We start from the raw sequence: 26,088 nt of genomic DNA, 5'->3' as shown, positions 1-26,088 counted from the left end.
CTTTAGGAAGCCTAACAAATACTTTTTGATCACAGTATGTTACATAATAGATCTTAATTTTATTTTCATTTCACAAAGAAAAGCCATAAAACTACTTATTTAGAGCTGCAAGCATTAGCCTAATTCCTACATTTTAAATAAGACCTACAGGCTGATTTTCATACAAACCAGTCGCTACTACTAAATTATCTTCATTTATGTATACCCTACCCCTTTCTACCTCCAATGTTAAGAATGTACCATTCAGAAAAAACTGCTTACTTCTTTTTTTTGAATACCTCAAGTGTACCTCATTTATTATATTGTTTGAGAGATAATAGGTCTTATAAAATGACTGGCAAGCTCATATTTTTTTCTAACTTACGTAGATGCAATTATATTTTATACTTTTTTAATATTGTTAAGCTTTTTAAATAATATTAAACTTATATTATCTTAATAGTCCAGAACAATAACAATTTTTTAAAATTGTGATTTACCACGTATTAGGGTAAATATTGGGAGCTGCTTAAATTTAGCTCATGTCATATGCTAGAATCTAGTAATCGTCTTATTATATTATAAATCAAAGTTTACCCATTTATTTTACTTATATTGCTTAACCTGAAGAACACACACAAATTATAAAAAAAAACTTAGATGACTAAATACATTGGTAATATAAAAATTTTATCTTGTTAATTTATTTTCTATGACTATTAAAGAAAGTATGCTGAATTTTTGTTACATGTAGACTTTTTTCACTTCTACTAAACTTTCAGTTGTATCTAATTTTGATTATTTAAGATCTTAAAAAATCGTGTCTTTAGATAGTTCCCTTTTTATATGTATATACAATAGAAGATCATGTGATTGTAAATTCCGTGCAGATTTTCCCAATCTGCTGAAGTAAATTTTTCTCCTTATCCGTTGCTAACCAGCTGTAATCCGCCAGTGGAAAGGATCATTCAGCATATTTTCATATATGAATCGACAAACCAATTTATAAGTTTTATTGAGTAATATTTCATGCATAAGCCTAATAGAACATCAGTCTAGGACCCAAATGAATTTAGATAGATTTAGGGGGACTTTGCTGTCCCCTTCTTTCTTTGTTTCTTTTTTTCTCTATGAATTATCCTTTAAATGTTAAAGCTGAAGGTTGTTCAAAATTAGTTTCCAGTTTCTTCATTCTTTCATTTTTCTAGTTGAATCTTCAAATTCACATTTTCTTCAGTTTTCAGAAACCATAGTTCACAGTGATCCTATTGTAGTGGATTCAAATTCATTTACAAACATTCCTAACCTCATTTGGTGTAAAAAGAATGTAAAATTTGGACTCAGAGAAAACTACTTTCAGCATTTGATTGAAATTTTCTATTTTTGTTATATTTTTTGGAATAAGGACACTGTAGCCCAGCCTTGTTCTGTTATTTCATTATCTTCCTATGTTTATTTATTCATACTAATCATAGATGTTCCATGATTATATTTATTTTAAAATGTGAAGTATCTGAAGAACTCTTTTACAATTTTTTTTTCCAGTGGATCTTACAAGATCCATGTGGCTATTCAAAGTCACAAACAAGTATGTCCCTGCAATAATTCATCCTGACAGCCTATTTTAAATACTTTAAAATGTGCATGTTCACGAGATAAAAAAAAATATGAATTTCTTTTTTGAATCAGGGTCTCGCTGTGTCACCCAGGCTGGAGGACAGTAGTGTAATCATGGCTCAATGCAGCCTCAACCTCCTGGGCACAAGTGATCCTCCCACCTCAGCCTCCCAAGTGGCTGGGCTACAGGCGTATGCCACCATGCCCAGCAAATTTTTTTCTGTATTTTTTGTAGAGACAGGGTCTTACTGTGTTGCTCAGGTTGGTCTCAACCTTCTGGACTCAAGCAGTCTTCCTGCCTCAGCCTCCTAGAGTGCTACGATTACAGGCGTGAGTCACCATGCCCAGCCCATTGTTTTTTAAAGAGAAAATAACAGCTTTATTGAGATACAATTCATGTCATAAAGTTCAAAATTTTAAATTGTACGATCCATTGCTTCTTAGTATATTCACAGTGTTGTATATCATCCACTACTGTTCAGTTCTAGAACATTTCCTCACTCCAAAAAGAAACCCTGTACCCATTTCCTACTCCGTTTCCCTCCACTCCCAGTCCTGGCAAACACTAGTCTACTTTCTGTCTCTGGATTTGCGTATTCTGGACATTTCATATAAGCGGAATCATACAATACATGGCCTTTTCTTTCTTTCACTCATGGTAATGTTTTCAAGGTTCATCTGTGTTGTAGTGTATATCAGAATTCCATTCTTTTTTATAGCCAAATAATATTCTATTATGTAGATATACGGTACTGCATTTTATTTATTCATCAGGTTCTTGGAGTGTATTCTTTTTGAATCATTATCAATCGTCAATGATAAAAAGCCTGAAATTATAGTTTGGTATAGAGTAATCTTTGATGTATATTTTAGACATTAAAACGGTGTGTGTATGTGTGTGTGTGTATGTTTTAATTTTTATATGTTTTAATCTTACCTTTCAAAACTCTAAAAAATCCTTAGTTCTAAAACCTGTGATTCTCCAAAGGTTTTGGATGGGGGATTTTTTATAATAACTTGAAATTAAGAAGGAAGAGGATTTGGTCATCTGTAGAGGATAATTTTTAGCATATCTCTTTTTTCTAGGTAAACATTCACTAGACCCATTCTTTCTTCTCCTTATATCTCTAAATATAAGGCATCTCCTTGACAACAATTTTAATTATTTATCTTTCTTCCCTCATCTAATTGGTCAGGATACCCAGTGTGTTCTACCTTACCAATAATTCCCATTTGTTCTTTCTTTTCTGTTCTCACCACCAAAAACTGAGTTCATCTTTATTCTACGTGATAACAGAGTGGCTTACTTTACCTGTATCAGAGAACTTACCAATCTTTGTATTTGTCTCCTTCCAGCCACCAGCCAGTAAGCTCTTTGAAAGCAGGAACTGTCATTTTTCTCTTGGCTTTCTTCCATAGTGGCTGGCAAAGAGTTTGTACTCATCTGTTTGCTGAAAAAATAATGATGAAAAAGTGGTATGAATAATATTATCACTTAATTTTTTCCCTCTTCTTCTTTTTTTTTTTATTATACTTTAAGTTCTACGGTACATGTGCACAACGTGCAGGTTGTTACATATGTATACATGTGTGCCATGTTAGTGTGCTGTACCCATTAACTCATCATTTACATTAGGTATATCTCCTAATGCTATCCCTCCCCCTGGCCCTCGCCACAGTAGGACCCGGTGTATGATGTTTCCCTTCCTGTGTCCAAGTGATCTCATTGTTCAGTTTCCACCAATGAGTGAGAACATGCAGTGTTTGGTTTTCTGTTCTTGCGATAGTTTGCTGACAATGGTGGTTTCCAGCTGCATCCATGTCCCTACAAAGGACATGAACTCATCCTTTTTTATGGCTGCATAGTATTCCGTGGTGTATATGTGCCACATTTTCTTAATCCAGTCTGTCACTAATAGACATTTGGGTTGATTCCAAGTCTTTGCTATTGTGAATAGTGCCACAATAAACATACGTGTGCATGTGTCTTTATAGCAGCATGACTTATAATCCTTTGGGTATGTCCCCAGTAATGGGATGGCTGGTTCAAATGGTATTTCTTGTTCTAGATCCTTGAGGAATCACCACACTGTTTTCCACAATGGTTGAACAAGTTTACAGTCCCACCAACAGTGTAAAAGTATTCCTATTTCCCCACATCCTCTCCAGCACCTGTTGTTTCCTGATTTTTTAATGATTGCCATTCTAACTGGTATGAGATGGTATCTCATTGTGGTTTTGATTTCCATTTCTCTGATGGCCAGTGATGATGAGCATTTTTTCATGTGTCTGTTGGCTATATGAATGTCTTCTTTTGAGAAATGTCTGTTCATATCCTTTGCCCTCTTTTTGATGGGATTGTTTGTTTTTTTCTTGTAAATTTGTTTGAGTTCTTTATAGATTCTGGATATTAGCCCTTTGTCAGATAAGTAGATTGCAAAACTTTTCTCCCATTCTGTAGGTTGCCTGTTCACTCTGATGGTAGTTTCTTTTCCTGTGCAGAATCTCTTTAGTTTAATTAGATCTTATTTGTCAATTTTGGTTTTGTTGCCGTTGCTTTTGGTGTATTCGACATAAAGTCCTTGCCCCTGCCTATGTCCTGAATGGTATTACCTAGGTTTTAATCTCCTGGTGTACCCTTTGCTAAGACCCTTGGTACAAGCGCAGTATTAGGGTGGGAGTTACCTGATTTTCCAGGTGTTGTGTGTCTCAATTTCCTTTGGCTAGGAAAAGGAATTCCCTTCCCCTTTGCGCTTCCCAGGTGAGGCAATGCCTCACCCTGCTTCAGCTCTCGCTGGTCGGGCTGCACCCGCAGACCAGCGCCAACTGTCCAACACGCCCCAGTGAGATGAACCTGGTACCTCAGCTGAAAATGCAGAAATGACCCATCTTCTGTGTCGCTCATAGTGGGAGCTGGAGGCTGCAGCCGTTCCTATTCGACCGTCTTGGACGCGCCCCTTCCCTCTTCTTTAGTATAGTGTTCCTCAATGTTTCTTAGCAGGTAAACCTTAAGATTTTCGAAAAAGGATGTTATTATTTTTGAGTTACAAAAATTTCAGAAACTATATTGTTAAGAATTATATCATTAAATTTATTTTAAATATAAACTAATATTATGCATAATAAAGACATTAAAACATTTTCACTTTTAGTAAATGATCTGCTTTTATTTTACTTTAAATTATATGTGGGGCAGGCAGCGGGGAATAGGAGGACTTACCAACAGTAACTATAAAAGTCAGATGATACTTAAACAGTATTTAACTTTGAGGCCAAACTAGTATTTAGGTGGATATTGAAAAGTAAATTTAAGTTGCCGCATCAAAACCACATGCAAAAGTGTGTTTATGATGCTACATTTTAGAGTTTTTTATATTTTATGCTTTCTAAATCAACTGATTTTAATTTCTAAACAATAAAATTTAAGATTTGATCATCACCAAATTTCTTTTAACATGGACTTTTAACATATTTGAGACTTACCTCTTTTAACTACATAAATACAACTTTTTGATGTGGTGATGATCATCTTGAGGCAAATTTATAGACATCAAAGAATGTTTTTGCTTCTCATTAATTATATGTCACCAAGTGTATTTTTATTCTGTTTTTAGCCAGCAATCTATGAGTCAGTAAATTATAAAATGTCAGACTGAGAGTTAAATAATTTAAACCTGTATATTAATTAAAAATATCATGGTGTCTAGAGGTCATCCAAGTGATCAACTGACTGAGTGGCTAAGATGCGAGCATGCTTCTTAGGCCTCTACGATATTCCTTCGTATGACTCAGGTGCTTTCAAATCACTCCATTTTAAAGGAAAGAAATATTTAAATAACTATGCATTTACTCATTTTTAAAATTATAAGTTAAACAGATGTTATTATGGCCTTTAACATTAACTCTGTGACCTTCTGGATGAGAGGCCAACAAATTTTTTCTGCAAAGGGCCAGATGGTAATATTTTAGGACTTGAGAGCCAGGTCTTTGTGGAGCTACTCAACTTGGCTTTTGTAGTGTGAAAGCAGCCATAGGCAGTACATAAATAAGGATGGCGGTGTTTCAACTGTGTTTATAGACACCGAAACTTGAATTTTATGTAACTTTTTGCTGTCAAATATCTTTCCCTTTTAACATTTTTTGAACCATTTAAAAATGTAAAACCATTCTCACAGGCAATATAAAAACAGGTAGCAGATTGGACTTACTCCATGGGCTGAAGTTTGCCAACTTCTGCACTAAATGGTTAAATTCATTGGTTGGAAAAATCTACTTTTGTAATTCATTCTTAAATTTCCCCAGTATCACATCTATCATACCACCCCAAAGTTCTTGCTAATCTGAGCTTATGCCTGATAACGAAAAGTGTTCAATTTGTTACCAGTAGCTCCTATATGACCCATGTTATGTTGCTTCTCTGCCCCATGTCACAAGTAGATTATGGAAGTAAATAAAAAGAAATTTCAACACTGTCTGCTGTGAAACTTGTCTTTGGTTGTGATGATGTAATGTAGTATAAAGGAAATAAAACCAAGAGATGTGAAAACCAGGCTATATTCCTGATTCTACCACTAATCAAAGTGATCAAGTTTGGTGAGCCTCTAAGGCTCCATTTTCTCACCTGTCCATCCTGACAGAATGTTAAGAAGTTATAATAGCACATATGAAATTACTGGTAAGGTAACCTTAGCATTGCTATTTATCTTTATTGTCACTGTGGTAGTTAGTAGTTGTACTTTATTATTGTTCTTAAACTTGACTATGACAGGGCTCCCTTCATATGTTAATATATCACTTAAAACTAGATATAGGTTAAGGATTGCACATTAATTTCCTCCAAGCATTTTGTGTTTCTTACCCTCACATTTTAAACTGCTGTAATCTCCTCATTGTGGCCCTTGTGCCAGGTTCATTACTAACAGTATTGTGAAATTTTATATTCTGCATATTCTTTCTCACCACTATTCTATGAGGGCAAAGACTGTCTGTTTTGTCCCTGCTACATCGCCAGCACCCAAAATAGTGTCTGGAATATATTTGAGCACTTCTGAGTAAATCAGTGACATAAATAATCCCATATGTTCACTTGCCTTGCATTATCAAAAGGAGTAAACAAAGCTCAATAGAAGTAAAATGTTTTAATGCATAAAATACATAAGATGACAAAGGATATCTACTTTATTCAGTTTCACTGATATATAGTTTATCCACAGACTCCTTGCGGGCCCATGGACCCTGTTTTTTTGTTTGTTTGTTTTTGGTGGTGTTTTGAGTGGGTGGGTTGTGGGTGGGGTTTTTTTTTTTTTTTTTTGAGAGGAGGTCTTAGTCTGTCACCCTGGCACTGTTATATCTCAATGCAGCCTGGAACTCCAGGTCTCAAGTGATCCTTACACCTCAGCCTCCCAAATAGCTAGGAATGCAGGTGTGCAACACCATGCCCGGCTAAATTTTTTTAATTATATTTTTATAGAAACAGAGTCTTGCTATGTCGCTGATCTCAAACTCCTGGCTTCAAGTGATTTTCCCACCTTAGCCTCCCAAAGTGCCAGAATTTCAGGCATAATCCACCATGCCCAGCCAGACCTTGGTTTTTGAAAATATGGAAGAATTTTTAACAAATATCAGGGGACACATTGTCCATAACTATAAATTGCAAAACTACTTTGACAGGATATCAAATAAATGCAAGCTTTATTTGGTCTTGTCTTTAAGAAATCCTCCCTCTGCACTTTTAAATTATAACAGAAAAAAGCAATGGATTTTTTAAACTTGTTTTGGTTAAATTTCTTAAGATTACAAGAAGAGAAACAAATTTTGGCAAGCTTATACAAAAAGGGTATTTTCTGGGGAAATACTGGAGTTTCTTATGCAATTGACACGTGGGAAGGAAGGGAACAAAGATAGTTCTGGGGACAGGAGCTTTCTCCAGAGTGGAGCCAATGATAGAGGTGCCCAGTTACGGGTTCAACTTTGAAAATATTAGAGGAGAAACCTGGGCTGATCAAGCTTAGATCACAGATGCATGCCTCAATTGGTCAGCCAGAGCCAGAGAAGAGCTGTAGTAGATCTGTTAGCAGTGAGGGCCATTATTTGATATGGGAATGAGCTGGGAAACTACTCCAAGAGCTGTCTATAATGTAGTTCTTATTAATCTTACTCTGGAAAGCAGTGCATTTATTTTATATTATTGATGTATCAAGATAAAATACATTTTACTCCAAATAGCAAGACAGCTTTGTCCATTTACATATAGACAATATAGACAAAATTATGAAGTTTAATATGTGCCAGATCACTCACTAGCATATTAATACATAATTTAATATCATACAATATAGCCAGTATAGTGTAGTGGCAATATAGCATGGGACTTAAGAGTATAAGCCCTTGACCAGACTTGCATAGCTTAATATCCTAGCCCTAACACTTAACTAGCTGTGCAGTGTTTGTGCAAGTTTCTCAATCTCCGCCCCTCATTTTCATTACCTGAAAAAAACAGAAGGAAGTTGCTGCAATACAAACAACCAAAAAATCTCTCTGGCATACCACAGTAAGCATTTAGTTCTTCCACAGAAGTCTGTGTGTAAGCTGGATAGGTCTCATCCAGGCTGGGCTCACCTGGACTTGGTTCTTGGTAGAGGGTAAGTCTAGGTTTGTATCACATATCTCTCATCTTCCTTGGGTCAACAGATACCTGAGGCATTTTTTTTTTTTTTTTTTTTTTTTTTTTTGTCAGTATGAAGAGCAGGATTGAAAGGGAACAGGCTAATCTGCATAAGCATATTTCAAAGTTCTACTTAGGTAATGTCTGCTATTATTCAGTTAGCTAAGAGAAGTTACATAGCCAAGCCCAAAGTCAAAGCACAGAGAGGTGCACGCTTTCTGTGGAGGTATGTTGTGAAACAGATGGCAATCTACTGTACCACAGGGGATAATACAGTCATGCATCGCTTAATGAAAGAAGTACTTTCATACTTACCTGGCAGGGGAGATACCATGATCACGAAGGTGGTTTTCCCAGGGCGAGGCTTATCCATTGCACTCCGGATGTGCTGACCCCTGCGATTTCCCCAAATGTGGGAAACTCGACTGCATAATTTGTGGTAGTGGGGGACTGCGTTCGCGCTTTCCCCTAGGAAAAAAAAAAAAAAAAGAAAGAAGTACTTTCTGTATTGTTAGGCAATTTCCTCATTGTGTGAACAGCATAGAGTGTACCTACACAAATCTAGATGGTATAGCCTACTGTATATTTACCCTATAGGGTATAGCCTATTGCTCCTAGGTTACAAAGCTGTACAGCATATTACTGTACTGAATACTGTAGAGAATTACAGCATAATGGTATTTGTCTATCTAAACAAAAAAGGTACAATAAAAGTAAGATATAAAAGATAAAAACTGGTACATCTGTACAGAGGATTTACCACGAATGGAGCGTGCGGGACTGGAAGTTGCTCTGGGTGAGTCAGTGAGTGAGTAGTGAGTGAATGCAAAGGCCTAGGACATTACTGTATACTACTGTAGATATTACAAATAATATAGACTTAGGCTACACTAAATTTATTTTTAAAGTTTTTTTCTACAATAATAAATTAACCTTAGTTTACTGTAACTTTTACTTTATAAACTTTAAATTCTGTAACTTCTTGATGCTTTTATAATAACACTTGGCTTAAAACACAAAGCACAATCATGTTGTACAACTGTGGAAAAATATTCTCTATGTATCCTTATCCTATAAGCTTGTTTCTATTAATTTTTATTTTCTTTTTAACTTTTTTGTTAAAAACTAACACACAAGCACACACATTAGGCTAGGCTTACGCAGAGTTAGGATCATCAATATCACTTTCCTCTACCTCCATATCTTGTCTCACTGGAAGAATCTCAGGGGCAGTAACCCACATGGTGCTGTCATCTGCTGTGATAACCTTGCTTTCTTCTGGAATACCTCCTGAAGGACCTGCCTGAGGCTGTTTTACAGTTAACTCTTCTTTTTTAATAAGTAGAAGGAGTACACTCTACTATAACAATTAAAACATATAGTAAATACTAGGCAATAGAAATTTTTCGACTTCATTATAATCTTATGGGAGCACTGTGATATATGCAGTCGATAGTTGACCAAAACAACATTATACAGCACATGACTAATAGAGAGTTGTAAGGTTAATGTATGTAAAAAGCTTAAAGTAGTTTCTGGCACATAGAAAATGTTCAATAAACATTTGCTATTATTAGGCATACAGAAACACACAAAAATTCAGTATTGTGTAACTGTTACCTAAAATACATATTTGGTGAATGTGTCACTAAGTGACACTTTTTGCTATCCTAAGCAAAAAGAACAAAACTGGGGATATCACATTATGTAACTTCACATTATCCTACAAAGCTATAGTAACATTTAAACAAACAGACATGCTTAAATTTAATTGAAAAGCTAGTGTGAGCCAACTTCTCGGATAGTCAAATATTATCCAATTATTTACTGTTAGCAGAATCAGAGAACGGCTGAAGATCACCAGTTTTATCCACTCATTTGACAGATAATGAATCGAGCCAAAATGGTGAGATATTTAAGTCAAAGAGGAAGAAGTGGATGAATGGAGGATGGATAGATGAATAATAAATAGGTAAATAGTTAATAGAAAAAGGAAAGGGATGAAATCAACCTAGATCTCTAGAACTCTAGTTGAGAAATCTTCTCACTATATTACACAGACCAGGTGTTGTTTCCTGTAGTTTATATACTGTTTATCATATTTTTTTCTATCCTTCTGCCTTTCAATGAGCCTTAAAAGAAGAAATAATTTTAATAATATTTTTAGAAGTTCAACTATTGCTTCAATTGAGAGATGACTGTAGGACAGGATTTACTTAAAATGTAAAAATAACACAAAGCTAATCCTTACAGAGGCCTTCATTTGTCCACTTAACTAATATTTATTCAGTCATTATTATCTGTTAGGCACTGGACTACAGAGCAAAAACAAAACAAATCTTTGTTCTTGTGAACATGCATTATGTGGAAGAAACAAGCAATTAACAAATTCATTAGTAGTATGTTCCACAATCCCTTATCTGCAATTTTAAAATCAAAAAGCTTGGGAAACTGGAAATTTTGACAACTCGAATAGTGGTAAAAGCTGAATCAGACTCATTTAGTAGTAAAGCTGATAGGAGACTAGTCATAGTCTTTTTTATTTTTTATCTTAATTTTTGTGGGTACTTATGTGTATATATTTGTAGGATATATGAAATGTTTTGATACAGGCATGCAACATGTAACAATCACATCGTGTAAAATGGGGTATTCATCACCTCAAGCATTTATGTTTTGTGTTACAAACAATCCAATTGTACTTTTAGTTTTTTTCTAAGATATCTTGTTATAAACAATTTTTACTTATTTTTAAATATACAATTAAATTACTGCCAACTATAGTCACCCTGTTGTGCTATCAAATATGAGGACTTAATTCATTCTTTCTGGGAGTTTTGTACCAGTTAACCATCCCCACTTACCACCCCCCCACCCTCCATCTACCCTTCCCAACATCTGGTAACCATCCTTCTATTCTCTATCTCCATGAGTTCAATAGTTTTGATTTTTAGATCTCACACATAAGTGAAAACGTGCTTTGTCTTTCTGTCCCTGGCTTAACTTAGCATAATGACCTCCAGTTCCATTCATGTTGTTGCAGATGACAACATCTTATTCTTTTTGATGGCTGAATAGTACTTTATTGTGTATCATTACCACACTTTGTTTTATTCATCTGTTGATGAACACTTAGCTTGCTTCCAAATTTTGGCTATTGTGCAGTGCTGCAACAAACATGGGATTGCAGATAGCTCTTCGATATGCTGATTTCCTTTCTTTTGGGTATATACCCAGCAGTGAGATTACTGAATCACGTGGTAGCTCTATTTTTAGGTTTTTGAGGAACCTCTAACTGTTCTCCATAGTGCTTTTAGTAATTTACATTCCTACCAAGAGTGGGGTTCGCTTTTTACCACATCCTTGCCAGCATTTGTTATTATTGCCTTTCTTTTGACTAAAAGCCGTTTTAACTGAGGTGAGATGATATCTCATTGTAGTTTGGATTTGCATTTCTCTGATTATCAGTGATGTTGAGCACTTTTTTATATGCCTGTTTGCCATTCCCATGGCTTCTTTTGAGAAATATTTATTCAAATATTTGCCCATTTTTAAATCAGATTATCAGATTTTTTCCCACAGAGTTGAGCTCCTTGTATATTCTGGCTATTAACCCCTTGTCCAATGGGTAGTTTGCAAATATTTTCTCTGATTCTTTGTGTTGTCTCTTCACTTTGTTGTTTCCTTTGGTGTGCAGCAACTTCTTAACTTGATATGATCCCATTTGTCTATTTTGTTTTGATTGCCTGTGCTTGTAGGGTATTACTCAATACATTTTTGTTCAGACCCATGTCTTGGAGATTTTTCCCCAATGTTTTCTTGTAGTAAATTCATAATTTGAGGGTCTTATATTTAAATATTTAATGTATTTCTATGTGATGTTTCTATATGGCTTGAAATAGTGGTCTAATTTCATTCTTCTGCATGTGGATATTCATTTTCCCCAGCACTATTTTTGAAGACTGTCTTTTCCACAGTGTATGTTCTTGGCACGTTTGTTGAAAATGAATTTACTGTAGGTGTGTGAATTTGTTTCTGGGTTCTCTATTCTGTTCCATTGGTCTGTATGTTTGTTTTTATGCCAATATCATGCTGTTTTGGTTACTATAGCTCTGTAGTACAATTTGAAGTCAGGTAATGTGATTTTCTCAGTTTTGTTCTTTTTGCTTAGAATAGCTTTGACTATTTTGAATTTTTTGTGGTTCCATATAAATTTTACAAAATTTGTGTGTGTGTTTTTGAAGAATGTCATTGGTATTTTGATAGGGATAGCACTGAATCTGTAAATTGCACTGGGCAGTATGGACATTTTAATAATATTCTTCCAATCCATGGACATGGAGTATCTTTCTGGTTTCTTTTGGTGCCCTCTTCAATTTCTTTCATCAGCATTTTATAATTTTCACCATGGAGATCTTTCACTTCTTTCATTAAGTTAGTTCCTAGGTATTTATTTAATTTATTTTTCAGATTGTTCACTGTTGCATTTTGAAATGCTACTGTTTTTTGTATGTGGATTTTATATCCTGCAACTTTACTAAATTTGTTTATCAGTTTGAATAGGGGTGTGTGTGTGTGTGTGTATGTGTAGTCTTTAGTTTTTTTCCAAATATATTATTATGTCATCTGCAAACAAGGATAATTTGACTTCTTTTCTTCCAGTTTAGATGTCCCTTATTTCTTTCCCTTGTCTGATTTTCTAGCTAGGATTGCCAGTACTATGTGGCGTAACAGTGGTAAAAGTGGCCATCCTTTTCATCTTCCAGATCTTATACAAAAGGCTTTCAGTTTTTCCACATTCAGTATGATACTAGCTGTGAGTCTGTCATATATGGTTTTTCTGATGCTAATATATATTCTATATCCAGTTTTTTAAGGGTGTATTATAAAGGAATGTTGAATTTTATCAGCTGCTTTTTCACCATCAGTTGAAGTGATCATATGGTTTTTGTCTTTCATTCTCTTGATATGGTGTGTCACATTGATTAATTTGTATATATTGAACCATCCTTGCATCCCAGGGATAAATCCCATCTGATCATGATGAATAATTTTTCTAATGTACTGTTGAATTTGGCTTGCTGGTATTTTGTTGAGGATTTTTGCATCAATATTCATCAAAAATACTGGTCTGTGATTTTCTTTTTTTAATGTGTATTTGTCTATTTTTGATATAAGGGTAATACTGGACTTATAGAATAAGTTTGGAAGTATTCCCTTTTCTGTTTTTTGGAGTAGTTAGATTAGTATTAGTATTCGTTTTTTAAAGATTTGGTAGAATTCAGCAGTGAAGCCATCAGTTTCTGGATTCTTCTTTACTGGGAGACTTTTTAATACAGCTTCAGTCTCATTACTTGATACTGGTTTGTTCAGATTTTGGATTTCTTATGGTCTAATCTTGGTAGGTTGTATTTTCCTAGGAATTTGTTCATTTCTTCTAGATTTTCCAATTTATTGGTATATGGTTGCTCATAGTAGCAATTAATGATCATTTGAATTTCTGTGGTATCATTTGTAATGTCTCCGTCTTCATCTCTGACTTTATTTATTTGGATCCTCTCTCTTTTTTTCCTAGTCTGGCGAAAAGTTTGTTAATTTTGCTTAACTTTTTAAAAAACTATCTTGTTTATTTCAATTTTATTTATTTCTGCTCTGATCTTTATTTACTTTTTCTTTCACTTATTTTGGGTTTGGTTTGCTCTTGCTTTTCTAGTTCTTTAAGATGAATTTTTTGGTTGTTTATTTGAAGTTTTTCTTATTTTTTGATGTCGGCACTTATGGCCATAAACTTCCCTCTTAGTACTACTTTTGCTATATTCCATAGGTTTTGCTTGTTGTGTTTCCATTATCATTTGTTTCAATTAATGTTTCAATTTTCTTTTAATTTCTTCATTGACCCACTGGTCATTCAGGAGCATATTGTTTAATTTCCATGTATTTGTACAGTTTCCTAAATTCCTCTTCTTATTGATTACGAGTTTTATTCCACTTTGGTCAGAGAAGATGCTTGATATTATTTACTTTTTTGAATGTTTTAGGGCTTGTTTTGTGACCTAATGTCTTCCCTTGAGAATCATCCATGTGCTGAGGAAAAAAATGTATATTCTGCAGCCATTGGATGAACTGTTCTGTACATGTCTATTAATAGTGTAGATCGTCCAGTGTTGCTTTGTTGCTTTGTTGATTTTTCCATCTGGACAGTCTGTTCTGTCTGATGCTGAAAGTGTGGTGATGAAGCCTCTAGCTTTCTTTTTTTTTTTTTTTTTTTAGTAGAGATGTGGTTTCACCATGTTGCCCAGGCTGGTCTCGAATTCCTGAGGCCCACCTTGGCCTCCCAAAGTGCTAGGATTACAGGCGTGAGCCACTGCACCTGGCTGCCTCTAGCTATTAGTGTATTGGGGCTCATCTCTCTCTTTAGCTCTAATAATATTTGCTTTATAAATCTGGGTGTGTCAATGTTGGGTGCATATGTATTTAAAATTGTGGGTTTTATTTTTTCTGAATTGACCCCTTTTATCATAATATAGTGACCAGTTTTGTCTCTCTTATAGTTTTTGACTATAAATCTATTTTTTCTGATAGAAGTATGGCTACTCCTGCTCTTTTGGTTTCCATTGGTATGGAATTTTTTTTTTCCATCCCATTGCTTTCAGTCTATGTGTATATTTATAGGTGAAGTGTATTTCTCATAGGGAACAGATCACGGAGTCTTGTCTCTTTTGTATCCATTCAGCAACTCAATGTCTTTTGATTGGAGAGGTTAGTCCACTTACATTCAGTGTCTTTATTGGTAAGTAAGGACTTACTCCTGGCGTTTTGTTATTTGTTTTCTGGTTATTTTGTGGTCTTGTTTCCTTCCTGTCTTCCCTTCAGTGAAGGTGATTTTCTTGGGTCTTGCTTTTTATGTTTTGTGTATTAGTTGTATGTTTTTTTGGTTTGAGGTTACCATGAGGTTTGCAGATACTACCTTATAACCCATTATTTTAAGCTGATAACAACACTGTTTACATAAACAAACAAAAAACTAATAAACACTCTATGCCTTAACTTCATCCCCCTGTTGTTTTGACTTTTTGTTGTTTCCATTTCTATTTTATTGTATTGTTTATGTCTTGAAAACTTGTTAATGGTTTTTTATTGGTTAATTGTTCAGTTTTTCTATTTAAGGTAGGAGTAGTCTACACACCACAGTTACAGTGTTATAATATTCTATGTTTTCCTGTGTACTTGCTATTACCAGTGAGTTTTGTACTTTCCATGATTTATTGCTTATTAATGTCCTTTTCTTTCTGATCCAAATACTCCCTTTAGCATTTCTTGCAGAAAGTTCTGGTGTTGATAAAATCCCTAAGCTTTTGTTTGTCTGGGAAAGCCTTTATTTCTTATTCATGTTTGAAGGATATTTTCACCAAATATACTATTCTAAAGTAAAAGTTTTTTCCTTCAGCACTTTAAATATGTCATGCCATTCTTCTCTCCTGGCCTGTGAAGTTTGCACTGAAAATTCTGCTGTCAGATATATTGGAGCTCCGTTGTATGCAATTTCTTTTTTCTTGCTGCTTAGGATCCTTTCTTTATCCTTGACCTTTGGGAGTTCAATTATTAAATGCTTTGGGGTAGTCTTCTTAGGGTTAATTCAGCATGGTGTTCTATAACCTTCTTCTACTTGGATATTGATATCTTTTATAGGTTTGGGAAATTCTCTGTTATTATGCATTTGAGTAAACTTTCTGCCCCTATCTCTTTCTCTACCTTCTCTTTAAGGCCAATAACTCTTAGATTTGCCATTTTGAGGCTATTTTCTAGCTGCTTTGCTTCATTGTTTTTTCTTTTCTTTTTCTTTTTTCTTTTTGTCTTTTTTTTTTTTTTTTTTTTTTTTTTTTTTATTATACTTTAAGTTCTAGGGTACATGTGCATGACGTTTATATCATGTATAACTCCCCAATGCAATCCCTCCCTCCTCCCCTCCCATGATAGGCCCCAGTGTGTGATGTTCCCCTTCCCGAGTCCAAGTGATCTCATTATTCAGTTCCCACCTATGAGTGAGAACATGCGGTGTTTGGTTTTCTCTTCTTGTGATAGTTTGCTAAGAATGATGGATTCCAGCTGCATCCATGTCCCTACAAAGGACGCAAACTCATCCTTTTTGATGGCTGCATAGTATTCCATGGTGTATATGTGCCACATTTTCTTAATCCAGTCTGTCACAGTTGGACATTTGGGTTGATTCCAAGTCTTTGCTATTGTGAACAGTGCCGCAATAAACATACGTGTGCATGTGTCTTTGTAGTAGAGTAATTTATAATCCTTTGGGTATATACCCAGTAGTGGGATGGCTGGGTCATATGGTACATCTAGTTCTAGATCCTTGAGGAATCGCCATACTGTTTTCCATAGTGGTTGAACTAGTTTACAATCCCACCAACAGTGTAAAAGTGTTCCTATTTCTCCACATCCTCTCCAACACCTGTTGTTTCCTGACTTCTAATGATTGCCATTCTAACTGGTGTGAGATGGTATCTCATTGTGGTTTTGATTTGCATTTCTCTGATGGCGAGTGATGATGAGCATTTTTTCATGTGTCTGTTGGCTGTATGGATGTCTTCTTTTGAGAAATGTCTGTTCATATCCTTTGCCACTTTTTGATGGGGTTGTTTGTTTTTTTCTTGTATATTTGTTTGAGTTCTTGTAGATTCTGGATATTAGCCCTTTGTCAGATGAGTAGGTTGCAAAAATTTTCTCCCATTCTGTAGGTTGCCTGTTCACTCTGATGGTAGTTTCTTTTGCTGTGCAAAAGCTCTTTAGTTTAATTAGATCCCATGTGTCAATTTTGCTTTTGCTGCCGTTGCTTTTGGTGTTTTAGACATGAAGTCCTTGCCCATGCCTATGTCCTGAATGGTACTACCTAGATTTTCTTCTAGGGTTTTTATGGTATTAGGTCTAACATTTAAGTCTCTGATCCATCTTGAATTAATTTTCGTATAAGGGGTAAGGAAAGGATCCAGTTTCAGCTTTCTACTTATGGCTAGCCAATTTTTCCAGCACCATTTATTAAATAGGGAATCCTTTCCCCATTCTTGTGTCTCTCAGGTTTGTCAAAGATCAGATGGCTGTAGATGTGTGGTATTATTTCTGAGGACTCTGTTCTGTTCCATTGGTCTATATCTCTGTTGTGGTACCAGTACCATGCTGTTTTGGTTACTGTAGCCTTGTAGTATAGTTTGAAGTCAGGTAGCGTGACGCCTCCAGCTTTGTCCTTTTGACTTAGGATTGTCTTGGCAATGCGGGCTCTTTTTTGGTTCCATATGAACTTTAAAGCCGTTTTTTCCAATTCTGTGAAGAAAGTCATTGGTAGCTTGATGGGGATGGCATTGAATCTATAAATCACCTTGGGCAGTATGGCCATTTTCACGATATTGATTCTTCCTATCCATGAGCATGGTATGTTCTTCCATTTGTTTGTGTCCTCTTTGATTTCACTGAGCAGTGGTTTGTAGTTCTCCTTGAAGAGGTCCTTTACATCCCTTGTAAGCTGGATTCCTAGGTATTTGATTCTCTTTGAAGCAATTGTGAATGGAAGTTGATTCCTGATTTGGCTCTCTGCTTGTCTGTTACTGGTGTATAAGAATGCTTGTGATTTTTGCACATTAATTTTGTATCCTGAGACTTTGCTGAAGTTGCTTATCAGCTTAAGGAGATTTTGGGCTGAGACAATGGGGTTTTCTAAATATACAATCATGTCATCTGCAAACAGGGACAATTGACTTCTTCTTTTCCTAACTGGATACCCTTGATTTCTTTCTCTTGCCTGATTGCCCTAGCCAGAACTTCCAACACGATGTTGAATAGGAGTGGTGAGAGAGGGCATCCCTGTCTTGTGCCAGTTTTCAAAGGGAATTTTTCCAGTTTTTGCCCATTCAGTATGATATTAGCTGTGGGTTTGTCATAAATAGCTCTTATTATTTTGAGGTACGTTCCATCAATACCGAATTTATTGAGCGTTTTTAGCATAAAGGGCTGTTGAATTTTGTCAAAAGCCTTTTCTGCATCTATTGAGATAATCATGTGGTTCTTGTCTTTGGTTCTGTTTATATGCTGGATTACGTTTATTGATTTGCGAATGTTGAACCAGCCTTGCATCCCAGGGATGAAGCCCACTTGATCATGGTGGATAAGCTTTTTGATGTGCTGCTGAATCCGGTTTGCCAGTATTTTATTGAGAATTTTTGCATCGATGTTCATCAGGGATATTGGTCTAAAATTCTCTTTTTTTGTTGTGTCTCTGCCAGGCTTTGGTATCAGGATGATGTTGGCCTCATAAAAAGAGTTGGGGAGGATTCCCTCTTTTTCTATTGATTGAAATAGTTTCAGAAGGAATGGTACCAGCTCCTCCTTGTACCTCTGGTAGAATTCAGCTGTGAATCCATCTGGTCCTGGACTTTTTTTGGTGGGTAGGCTATTAATTGTTGCCTCAATTTCAGAGCCTGCTATTGGTCTATTCAGGGATTCAACTTCTTCCTGGTTTAGTCTTGGGAGAGTGTAAGTGTCCAGGAAATTATCCATTTCTTCTAGATTTTCTAGTTGATTTGCGTAGAGGCATTTATAGTATTCTCTGATGGTTGTTTGTATTTCTGTGGGGTCGGTGGTGATATCCCCTTTATCATTTTTTATTGCAACTATTTGATTCCTCTCTCTTTTCTTCTTTATTAGTCTTGCTAGCGGTCTGTCAATTTTGTTGATCTTTTCAAAAAACCAACTCCTGGATTCATTGATTTTTTGGAGGGTTTTTTGTGTCTCTATCTCCTTCAGTTCTGCTCTGATCTTAGTTATTTCTTGCCTTCTGCTAGCTTTTGAATGTGTTTGCTCTTGCCTCTCTAGTTCTTTTAATTGTGATGTTAGAGTGTCCATTTTAGATCTCTCCTGCTTTCTCTTGTGGGCATTTAGTGCTATAAATTTCCCTCTACACACTGCTTTAAATGTGTCCCAGAGATTCTGGTATGTTGTATCTTTGTTCTCATTGGTTTCGAAGAACATCTTTATTTCTGCTTCATTTCGTTATGTACCCAGTAGTCATTCAGGAGCAGGTTGTTCAGTTTCCATGTAGTTGAGCGGTTTTGATTGAGTTTCTTAGTCCTGAGTTCTAGTTTGATTGCACTGTGGTCTGAGAGACAGTTGTTATAATTTCTGTTCTTGTACATTTGCTGAGGAGTGCTTTACTTCCAATGATGTGGTCAATTTTGGAATAAGTGCGATGTGGTGCTGAGAAGAATGTATATTCTGTTGATTTGGGGTGGAGAGTTCTATAGATGTCTATTAGGTCCGCTTGGTGCAGAGATGAGTTCAATTCCTGGATATCCTTGTTAACTTTCTGTCTCGTTGATCTGTCTAATGTTGACAGTGGAGTGTTGAAGTCTCCCATTATTATTGTATGGGAGTCTAAGTCTCTTTGTAGGTCTCTAAGGACTTGCTTTATGAATCTGGGTGCTCCTGTATTGGGTGCATAGATATTTAGGAGAGTTAGCTCTTCCTGCTGAATTGATCCCTTTACCATTATGTAATGGCCTTCTTTGTCTCTTTTGATCTTTGATGGTTTAAAGTCTGTTTTATCAGAGACTAGGATTGCAACCCCTGCTTTTTTTTTGTTCTCCATTTGCTTGGTAGATCTTCCTCCATCCCTTTATTTTGAGCCTATGTATGTCTCTGCATGTGAGATGGGTCTCCTGAATACAGCAGACTGATGGGTCTTGACTCTTTATCCAGTTTGCCAGTCTGTGTCTTTTAATTGGAGCATTTAGTCCATTGACATTAAGGTTAATATTGTTATGTGTGAACTTGATCCTGTCATTATGATATTAACTGGTTATTTTGCTCGTTAGTTGATGCAATTTCTTCCTAGCCTCGATGGTCTTTACATTTTGGCATGTTTTTGCAATGGCTGGTACCGGTTGTTCCTTTCCATGTTTAGGGCTTCCTTCAGGGTCTCTTGTAAGGCAGGCCTGGTGGTGACAAAATCTCTAAGCATTTGCTTATCTGTAAAGGATTTTATTTCTCCTTCACTGATGAAACTTAGTTTGGCTGGATATGAAATTCTGGGTTGAAAATTCTTTTCTTTAAGAACGTTGAATATTGGCCCCCACTCTCTTCTGGCTTGTAGAGTTTCTGCCGAGAGGTCTGCTGTTATTCTGATGGGCTTCCCTTGTGGGTAACCCGACCTTTCTCTCTGGCTGCCCTTAAGATTTTTTCCTTCATTTCAACTTTGGTGAATCTGGCAATTATGTGTCTTGGAGTTGCTCTTCTGGAGGAGTATCTTTGTGGCGTTCTCTGTATTTCCTGAATTTGAATGTTGGCCTGCCCTACTAGGTTGGGGAAGTTCTCCTGGATGATATCCTGAAGAGTGTTTTCCAACTTGGTTCCATTTTCCCCCTCATTTTCAGGCACCCCAATCAGACGTAGATTTGGTCTTTTTACATAATCCCATACTTCTTGCAGGCTTTGTTCATTTCTTTTTCTTCTTCTTTCTTTTGGTTTCTCTTCTCGCTTCATTTCATTCATTTGATCCTCAATCGCTGATACTCTTTCTTCCAGTTGATCGAGTCGGTTACTGAAGCTTGTGCATTTGTCACGTATTTCTCGTGTCATGGTTTTCATCTCTGTCATTTCGTTATGATCTTCTCTGCATTAATTAGTCTAGCTGTCAATTCTTCCACTTTTTTTCAAGATTTTTAGTTTCTTTGCGCTGGGTACGTAATTCCTCCTTTAGCTCTGAGAGGTTTGATGGACTGAAGCCTTCTTCTCTCATCTCGTCAAAGTCATTCTCTGACCAGCTTTGATCCGTTGCTGGCGATGGGCTGCGCTCCTTTGCAGGAGGAGATGCGCTCTTATTTTTTGAATTTCCAGCTTTTCTGCCTGCTTCTTCCCCATCTTTGTGGTTTATCTGTCTCTGGTCTTTGATGATGGTGACGTACTGATGGGGTTTTGGTATAGGTGTCCTTCCTGTTTGATAGTTTTCCTTCTGACAGTCAGAAGGACTGTCTGTTGGTCTGTTGGAGATTGCTTGAGGTCCACTCCAGACCCTGTTTGCCTGGGTGTCAGCAGCAGAGGTTGCCGAAGATAGAATATTGCTGAACAGCGAGTCTACCTGTCTGATTCTTTCTTTGGAAGTTTCCTCTCAGGGGTGACGCCACCCTGTGAGGTGTGGGGTGTCAGACTGCCCCTAGTGGGGGATGTCTCCCAGCTAGGCTACTCAGGGGTCAGGGACCCACCTGAGCAGGCAGTCTGTCCGTTCTCAGATCTCAACCTCCGCGTTAGGAGATCCACGGCTCTCCCCAAAGCTGTCAGACAGAGTCGTTCGCGTCTGCCACGGCCCCGCTCTTTCCCGTAATGGACTGCAGCTGTGCGCTGTCCACAGAGGTAGAGTCTACAGAAACAGGCAGGCTTCCTTAAGCTGCTGTGAGCTCCACCCAGTTCGAGCTTCCCAGCGTCTTTGTTTACCTACTTAAGCCTCAGCAATGGCGGGCGCCCCTCCCCCAGCCTCGCTGCTGCCTTGAGGATAGATCGCCGCAGACGGCTGTGTTAGCAGTGAGGGAGGCTCCGTGGGCGTGGGACCCTCCCGGCCAGGTATGGGATATATTCTCCTGGTGTGCCTGTTTCCTTAAGCGCAGTATTGGGGTGGGAGTTACCCGATTTTCCAGGTGTTGTGTGTCTCAGTTCCCCTGGCTAGGAAAAGGGATTTCCTTCCCCCTTGCGCTTCCAGGTGAGGCGATGCCTCGCCCTGCTTCAGCTCACGCTGGTCAGGCTGCAGCAGCTGACCAGCACCGATTGTCCGGCACTCCCTAGAGAGATGACCCCAGTACCTCAGTTGAAAATGCAGAAATCACCGGTCTTCTGTGTCGCTCGCGCTGGGAGTTGAAGACTGGAGCTGTTCCTATTCGGCCATCTTGCTCCCTCTTTTTGTCTTTTCTGTGTATTTTCAAACAGCCTGTCTTCACGCTCACTAATTCTTTATTCTGCTTGATTACGTCTGCTATTAAAGGACTTTGATGCATTTTTCAGTATGGCAAATTGCATTTTGCAGCTCCAGAATTTCTGCTTGATTCTTTCTAATTATTTCAATCTCTTTGTTAAGTTAATCGGATAGAATTCTGAATTCCTTCTCTGTGTTATCTTGAATTTCTTTGAGTTTCCTCAACACAGCTATTTTGAATTATCTGTCTGAAAAGTCACATATCTCTGTTTCTTGAGAATTGGTCCCTGGTGCCTTATTTATTTCATTTGGTGAGGTCATGTTTTTCAGGATGGTGTTGATCCTAGTCGATGTTCTTTGATGTCTGGGCATTTAAGTGTTAGGTATTTACTGTAGTCTTCACTTTCTGGACTTACTTATAGCTGTCCTTCTTGTGAAGGCTTTCCAGATATTCAGAAGGACTTGATTGTTGTAATCTAAGTGTTGTGATCTAAGCTGTATCTGCTTTAGGGGCACCCAAAGCCTGGTAATGCTGTAATTCTTACAGACTCATAAAGGTACTGCCTTGATGGTCCTGGACAACATCCAGAAGGATTCTCTAGATTACCAGGCATAGACTCTTGTTCTCTTTCCTCACGTTCTCCAAATGAATGGAGTCCATCTGTCCCACCCCACCCCCGTCTCTGTCTCTGCCTCTTTCTCTGTTCTAGGCCATCTGGAGTTGGGGATGTTATGACATAAGCACCTCTGTGGCCATCACCACTAAAACTGTACTGGGTCAGACCTGAAGCCAGCACAGCACTGGGTCTCACCTGAGGCTTGCTGTAACTACTTCCTGGCTTCAGCCTGTGTTCACTCAAGGCTTTGGGGCTCTACAATCAGCAGGTGACAAAGCCAGCCATGCCTGTATCCTTCACTTCAGAGTGCCAGGTTCCCCCAGGCCCTGGGCGTGTCCAGAGATGCCATTCAGGAGCCAGGGACTAGAGTAAAAAATCTTAGAAGTCTACCTGGTATTCTATTGTACTGTGGCTGAGCTGGCACTGAACTCAAAAGACGTAGTCCTCCCCACTCTTCCCTCCCCTTTTTAAAAGCAGAGGAGCCTCACCCTGTGGCTCCCGCTACCACATCTCCATGCGGATTACTGTACCACTGATGTTCCCTTAAGACCCAAGGGCTCTTCAGTCAGCTTGTGTTGAATGCTGCCTGGCCTGAGACTCACCCTTCAGGGCAGCACGTTCTCCTCTGACACAGAGCAGGTCTAGAAATTCTATTCAATAGCCAAGTCCTGGAACCTAGGACCCCAAGAACCTGCTTGTTGCTCTAACCCCTGTGACGGAGCTGGTAACTAAGGTACAAAACAAAGTTCCCTCTGCTTTTCCCTTTGATTTTCTCAAGTAGAAGGAGTCTCACCCTGTACCCACCACAACTAGGAATGTGCTTAGTCTCACCTGAAGCCAACAAGTCTCAGAGTCTCACCCAAGGCCCTCAATGTAGTTCCTGGGTATTACTGCTGGTTGTGTAGGGCCAAGGTCTCTTCAGTTAGAAGGTGATGAATGCTTCCAGGACTGGGTTCTTTCCTTCAAGGCAGCAGGTTGCCTTCTGGCCCAGGGTGTATCTAGAAATGTCATTCAGTAGCAGGATCTGGAAAGGGGGCTTCATAACTCTAACTGGTGCCCTACCCAACTGTGGCTGAGCTGGTATCCAAGATCCCAGACAGACTCCTCTTTATTCTTCCATCTTCTTTCCTCAAGTGGAGTGAATGGGTCTTTTTCAGAGCCACGAGCTGTGCAGCCTGTGGTTAGGAGGAGGTGATGCCAACACTCCCTTCCCCACCCTGGCTGGTGTCTCAGTAAGTCGCATTCCTCCGCTCCCCCAGTCCACTGTCTCTGGCCCAAGTTCAACACTAGGACTTGCCTTGGAGTTGCAGTCCTTATGGCCTAGCCTGCCTTTCCAGTTTATTTTGGGCTCCAGAACACTTTAGCCTGCACTGATGAGTCTTACAGGATCTCAAGTTTGGACCACTGGGATCAGCGATTCCTTTCTGGCTAAACAGGCCCGGTTAAAATGCTCGCTTTTTGGATGGACATCAGCTGCGTTTGGTCTAGTTTTGTTTTCTGTTATAATAGGGCAGCACTGAGCTCAATGCCTCATAAATGCTACAATCTCTCTCTCTCCAGCACACCAAACATTCTCCACACCATGCTTCTGCTGCCGGAGAGGTGGCATCAGCTATTTAAGACTGCTTTTCCTGTTCAGTGCCTCATGTAGTGATAGGAAGTTAAAGCCAGGTACTGTGAGTGCTCACCTGATTTTTGAGTCTTATGAATGTGCTTTTTTTGTGTAGATAGTTGTTGAATTGATGTCCTTGCCTGGGGGGGACAATCAGTGGAGATTTCTTTTCTGCCATCTTGCTCTGCCCCTAGTTATAGTCTTTAAAAAATCTCACTTAGAATGAATATATGTTTTATTGCAAGGTTATTAACACATTTGACTTCAGGGTGCCTTCCCAGACCTCTTGGATGGGAGGGGAGAAGAGTAGGAGATGTTGCATAATTATAGTACATGTACTGTATTACCTTAAAAATACCAAAAATACTTAATTCCAAATGACATCTGGCTTCACCGGGATGGTGGGGCTACATAATATCTAGGAATTATAAATACTGTGAATGGAAATGAAGCAGGTATGGATATAGAGAATAAGGGCCCATGGTGAAAAGGGTAAAAGTTAGAGGCGGAGGTTTTTTAGCTAGACTGGTGAGAGAATCCTCTCTGGGAAGTGATATTTGAGTAGATCCAGAAACATTCCAGGAACTTTCAAGGAAAAAGAGGGTTTTAGTCAGTGGGAACAGACATGTGGTTATCTAAAGAGACATTCCAATCTGAGAGAAGACAAAGGTCAAAGACTTAAATCAAGAGCGTGCTTACTTAGCATGTTTGAAGAACGTGAAAGCCACTAAGGCTATAGAATACGAAACAAGAAGAAGAATCATCAGATAGGCTTTCAGAAAGGTAACCAGGATCCAAGTCCTTGCCTTAGATGTTATGGAAAGTCTTTGGGGAATTTTGAACAAGGGACTCTGAAATTCAGTTTTCTTTTTAAAAATGTCATTCTGTTTCTCTATAGATAATTTTTTTCTTTCTTTTTTTTTTTTTTCTATTTTCTGTCTATAGATAATTTTTAAAAATCACTCTACTTTTGTGGATAGTAGAGTAGTAGATGTTTGCAGTGGTGAGGATTGGAAAAGATAAGTGATCATGACAATGGATAAAACTCAGAAATTTGATGATGTGTGATCATATAGATACTTTTTTTTTTTTTCAAGGAAGCATCTCGCTGTTACCTAGTTGGAGTGCAATGGCGTGATTGTAGTGCATTGCAGCTTCGACCTCCTGGGCTCAAGTGATCGTCCTGGTTGAGGCTCCCGAGTAGCTAGGACTATAGGCATGCAACACTATATCTCACTTTTTTTTCTTTTTTTTTTTTTTTTGGTAGAGACATAGTCTTACTATGTTGCCAACACTGTATAGATACTTTTTAATAAAATAATGTCCTAGTTATATTTTAACAAAATAATATCTTTTAGGTATCTGTTGAGTGAATGGTGTGCTATGAATTGATAATCTAAATATTATGCTATCGTGCCTTTTGGGTTTTGTTCTAGATTTTTCCCCAAGTATTAGGGCTAAGAAATCAGCTTGGTCATTATAGTGCTATTACCAGCCTCCCTCTCTTTTCTCAAAGAGGGAAAGAGCCCCAGCTAGAGGAAAGAGCCCCCAAACTTGGAGTAAAAAGAACTGTTTTCTTATGTCCGATCTGCCACTAACTGACTAGAACATGGTTTATTTAACGTCTTTTGATTTG

The 26,088-nt window shown here is 37.7% G+C and overlaps 1 protein-coding gene and 1 non-coding gene across 4 annotated transcripts in view; both read left to right on the top strand.

Annotated features, from left to right (window-relative positions):
* MBD5 (methyl-CpG binding domain protein 5) overlaps positions 1–26,088 on the top strand; it is a 546,612-nt gene that overhangs the window by 232,824 nt on the left and 287,700 nt on the right. The window lies entirely within an intron of this gene.
* On the top strand, positions 8,568–8,731 carry LOC117095480. Its single transcript, XR_004442019.1, has one exon. It is a non-coding gene; the product is annotated as a U1 spliceosomal RNA (small nuclear RNA).

This window comes from Trachypithecus francoisi, unplaced genomic scaffold (assembly GCF_009764315.1).
Source record: "Trachypithecus francoisi isolate TF-2019V2 unplaced genomic scaffold, Tfra_2.0 Lachesis_group13, whole genome shotgun sequence".
In the NCBI taxonomy this organism is placed as follows: domain Eukaryota; kingdom Metazoa; phylum Chordata; class Mammalia; order Primates; family Cercopithecidae; genus Trachypithecus; species Trachypithecus francoisi.
This window is presented reverse-complemented; position numbering and strand designations above follow the sequence as displayed.